The sequence below is a fragment of the Epargyreus clarus genome, unplaced genomic scaffold (genome assembly GCF_041222505.1).
Source record: "Epargyreus clarus isolate Ecla_fem2 unplaced genomic scaffold, WU_Ecla_fem_2.2 ptg000026l, whole genome shotgun sequence".
Taxonomy (NCBI): domain Eukaryota; kingdom Metazoa; phylum Arthropoda; class Insecta; order Lepidoptera; family Hesperiidae; genus Epargyreus; species Epargyreus clarus.
The window spans coordinates 13,733,821-13,739,407 of NW_027332233.1; positions in this window are offsets into that span (position 1 = coordinate 13,733,821).

Genomic DNA, 5,587 nt, shown 5'->3' on the forward strand with positions numbered 1-5,587 from the left:
GTAGCACGAACGGCGAATACGCCCGCGCCTCGCAGCCCCACCACGTGGTGCGAGCGAGAGGCGCTCGTGCCGTCCCTGTCGTCGCTGAGCCTACCTGCGCGTGCGCCTGTCCGCCGCCCGCGCCTTCGCCGGCAGCGACACCCGTGTCAATGGCTCATGTCATGTAATTGTTGACTATGTCGAGGGCTTTTGAATATTATCCAATTTTGTGCGCGGTGAAATAAATTGACCGTGACAAGAGACCTCATTGTAAAACGCATAGGATTAGGTTAATATTCGATTTTTTCCTGTATTTTTGTCCAAAGCAATTTGATGCACATTACCTTTAAGTAATATGTGTAAATGTTTGACGTTTAAAACTTATTTTACCGGGCTTACTTATGTTACTTATTTAATTTTTTATTTTACGGGACTTAATATATTTACCTTCATCACTAAGTTAGTTCTGAAAAAGTAAAAACCTAAAGGACTAACAGCATAACGTAAATCAATTATCTTTTAGAGGTAGAAAATACAAATCTTTCTTCATCACTGTTCTTTATTCAACGTTATAACATAACTTTATCAACGATTAAATTGATTAATCTCTATTAGCCCTATTAGCATTTCATCCCTGAATTAATAGTGCGCGCTCACATATTGCCAGTCATACTTAAAATTTTTCATTACCAATTACCTCTAACCAGGATAGCTCACCGTTAAAATCATCAACGAATTCACCGCGTCATTTCACTAATTTGGTTCTTTGCGCACAATAAACTATTGTGCGTCAGTAAAGGCGAATACAGACCAGCCGTGGGTGGTAATGAAATTAGGAGCTAGTCATTGTTGCATTAAATTCCACTCAAATGAGACAATAGGTACAGAAATTGAGAAGAAACTGTGATTAATTGCGTCATTTTTGAAAGCGGCGAGTCACGCGGAGAAATTGTTCTTGCGTAGGGTTGACCGCGCTGTTCATTGATTTTTCCATTGTTTCAATGAACTTATTAATTGCGTAAAAGAGTAACGCGAATTAAGAAATAATAACGCCTTCTATACTCATAGGATTCTTTGTTACGATAGCCTAGTCGTTGAAACTCGACATCACAATCGGAGCGATTTAACATTAGAATGGATGTGCATTAGAAATTAATTATCTATTGATGTAAAGGTAAAGGAAAATCACGAGCAAATCTTCACGCAAGTTCTTTTAAAAAAGTTTACCAATTTGTACTTGGCCAGCGCGGTATATAAACTTATTGTAAACTTCTTTTTTTCAGTGAGGAGATAAAGTCAAGGAGGTATATATCGGGGATTCCTTGTATCTTGCTTGCTACATACATAAAAACCGAATACACAAACGTTAACACACACAACTAAATTCTAAATCATTTAGACATCTACCTGGCCAGGAATCGAACCCGTAGGTACTGCTGCGTCACGTCATCTAGTTAAACGTTTGGTGGCAAAAAATCCTACGTTCTAATTCTAAAGTCATTAAGTAAAATTGGTATGTTTTTTATATCTTTTTTTATACCTTTTAGGTATGTTTATATCTACTAATGCGTGGTTAAATACATCTTAATCTTAAACTTTTCGGGAAGATATATTATACCGTGTTTTTATATTCATTACCAAAATAAGTTAGATCAGTGTTTTTCAATCTTTGTCCTATCATTTACGACCCCCTGAATATATAATGATATTTCTCGACCCCCTACCCTCTACCGATTTTAACATATATTTTATACGTTACACATATGAAATCCGTACAATATTCTTATCATTTTCATAATGAGGTACCTAAAACAGAATGTCACATCGATTATGTATTAGTTAATGCGCTTTATCTTGCTAGGGGGTCTTGCGTGCCAGGGGGTCGCGAAGTACACTTTAAAAACATTGAATTCTTTAATAAAACAGCACACTTAAACCTTACTTTAAAGTAAATCATCATCTACCCATTACTGTCCCACTGCTGGGCACGGGTCTCCTCTCAGAATGAGAAGGATCAGGCCATAGTACACCGCGCTGGTTAAGTGGTAAACTTCACATACCTTGTGAGTTTTTTTTTTTTTATAAATCTCTCAGATATGCAGGTTTCCTCACGGTGTTTCCCTTCAATGTTTTAGCAAGTGATAATTAATTTAAAGTAAAAAAAGTTAAATTAAATACTGCATTCGATACACGTTGATAATAATTATAATACCGATTATCCGACCATTCTATTTCATTATAACGATTTACATAATGGCTGACCAGTGACCATATTTCTATGTATTGTTATACCAAGCATCAGTGGTCATACTAAGTACATTGACGCATTGCACCCAGGGAGGCAATAAAATTGATTTGTAGGCACACTGAATTTGTTTAACTGATGCTATAATATTAATAGCGCTGAGCAGCCTACTAACCAACATTCATTGATCAAATACTTTTGATAGTTATCTCTTGATTGATTTCAAATTGCCATTGTCTGTAATAGAGTTGCATAAAAGATTCATCTGCATCGGCACGTTTTTCTATCAGTATTGAAAATATCGTTCTTTTATGAAACGGTACTAGTAAGAATGCAAGTTTTTGAAGCATCGGCCGGGGTTGGGAGTTGGATGGTAGACCGATATTTGCTAAATTTGCTCGTATATTCGTGCTTCGGAAGGCATATTGACTTGCCGACTTATGAAAGTGTCTGACAAGGAATGGCCAGTTGGCGGCGATGGAGACCATTCAAAATTTAGCAGTCAAAGGAAAGCTGTGCACATCATTGAAACATAAAAGGGTTTCAATGATGCAACAGGCAATGCAATCGCTTTCCCGTCGATTTCTTATTTCGCTATTAAGGGAGATATTTTAGGAGATAATTTATATATTATATAGCTTTAAAATGGCATAAACTGATTTAATTTAGACGCTTAACACTATACTTAACTACGTTAATTGTATAACAAGCTCCAACATTGCTTAACGTCAAATTAAACCGATTTAATTCAACACTACAATCAATTCGAGTCAAATCATTCCTAGTGTTAAAGAGACCTTCAATGCACTGAATTAATTAAGGTTCACAATTCATGGAACCATGGCTCGATTCAAAGTGCTTTGAATAGACGGTACACGTGTCTAAGAGTGTACAGTCAGCGTGATAATATTTACAAAAGTCTATTCAAACATCATACAATAATTTAAACATTATTTTTGTACTTAGTTAAAGCAGTAACGTGTAGTAATATCGAGCCATTTCTATCCTATTACTAATCATTATTTTCTTTTCAGGATGATAACGATTAAGGACATACCACACTAGCCAAGTACAGTCAACAGAATGGACAAGCTTTTGATCATTTTATGGGAACTGATTAATTCTTGTAGTTGTAATAATGGTTCCTTAAGTGTTCGAAATTTCGAAAAACCTTGAGTTCGATCCTCGGACCAGAGTAAGATGACGCAAAAGTACCACGAGACTACAAGCTGTGACCATTGTCGACCATTGAGCTATTACCAGCTGTATTTTTACCGTATGTTATATGCAGACGACCACTGCACTGATAACTTGCTATCCTTGGAGAGTAAGTTGCAACGACTCATATAAGTTATTCTGACGTACCATATACTGCAACCTAGAACGTAGTAACACCATTGAAGCTGCTATATCATTAATACTGCTATAATGCCTTAGGTCACGCAAGGACCCTGGGGCATAAAGTGTTTAAAGTTTTGTGGCAAGTAAAAATAATTGAAACAAATGCATTAGCATGCAGTGCGTACTTCTAGTTAAATAACGTAAATTTACGTTTATTTTAAGAGAATCGACTGCATTTTGAAATGCAGTAGAACCTCTATATTTTTATCTGGGAAGTACCACTACCACATCTATTTCTAAAGCCCACTCCACATTCTCGCGAAAACGCGAGAAAAGGACGAGAAACGAGAATGTTGAGCCGATATGAATCGGGTTTTTTTCGCGTTCTCGTGAGATTCTCGAAAGATTCTCGCGAGAATGTGGAGCGGGATTAACGTTAAACAGTTCTTGCGTTTCGGTGGAATGGTGTGGACGACGCCCGATAAAGACGCGATCATTTTAGTCCTCAGGATTCAACGCATGTGCAATTCACTTCATCTATACCCTATTCGCTCCAGCCCATAGTCTTCTTGTCCCGGATGAACCTTGGGCTCGCCTCCAAAACCCGGTGAAACTGTACAGGTCGCTAGGGCCAACAGTAACTACACAAATTAAAAAAAAATATATATACCCTATTCAATGTAGAGTTGGTTATAGAAGTTCATGTGTAGCAGTGACCACTATCAGATGGACTACAATAGCTCGATTGTTGCTTCAATCTTATAAAAAAATCCTTCATTATTTACGTTCTCCCTATACAGAAACTGAAAAAGGCTTTAAGAATCACGTAATCTTCTGTAACGTGGCTGTCTATTTACTTCTAGTTTTAGTTTTACTATTTACTTACTAAAGAAAACAAAAAGCACCATTGTAAAAAAACTGCTTTATAAAGGAAAATATCATATTTTAGTACCGAATCTCACAGAGTTACAGCCAGTTAATGTACCTGTCATTACATTTCGACGTCGACTGTACGGCGACACTATAATATGTTTCGTAATAGTCACGGCCTGTCGTAATTTCACTTTGAAAGCTCTTCACTCCATTTTACGTGTAGCTCTCGGTATATCGTGTAAAATTTCAGTACTTTGACCGCTTCGCCTCATAAATAATAAGCTTTTTTTATTTTGATTATTTTGTATTAATAACAGTGTGAAATTCTAGGTTTCGACTAATATTACCTACGAGCTTTTGCCCGCGGCTTCGCTCGCGTTACGAAATAATATTTTCATCCCCTATTTTATCCCCTTGGGGGTAGAATTGATCAAAATATTTTCTTAGCGGATGCCTACGTCATAACATCTACCTGCATGCCAAATTTCAGCCCGTCCAGTGGTTTGGGCTGTCCGTTGATAGATCACTACGTCAGTCAGTCAACTTTGAGTTATATAATATATTTAGATATCATTTAACTTTGGCCAAGTACAACATATCTTTCAGATTTTTTTAAAGAACTCTGGGGTATGAACGTTTAATCACGATGTATTCCTTAACAGATAATGCAATGATAAGTAATTACTAATACACTAAGTACAGTACGTCGCATAATTATGTACATGTCTAGAATTTGAACTCCGGGCCTTCGGCATGTGGAGCCGAATATTATACCGCTAGGCTATTATTGACTATGTTTAATTACTGCATTGTAAACTTACAATATTTTTTAGCATTATTACCTAACATTAAAAAACATAGGTACACGTCATGTATTATGTAGTTGACTGTACCCAGTGACACTGTGTTTCGCGATACCGCAGTCACAGTTTCGCTTTGAAAGCTCTTCGGATCCATTTTAGCAGGAGCTTTGTGTGATTCATTTCTTTGCGCGATTTCTTTGCCGTATTCGAATGTTCAAAAGCTGAAACAAAATAAGTTCTGCATTTACTATATGTCTATTAAAGGGTTCGTGTTATGTAATAAATATGTTATTATATAAATTCGTAATGAAAGCAATATTACGACATACCACACCTTTTCTGCCTA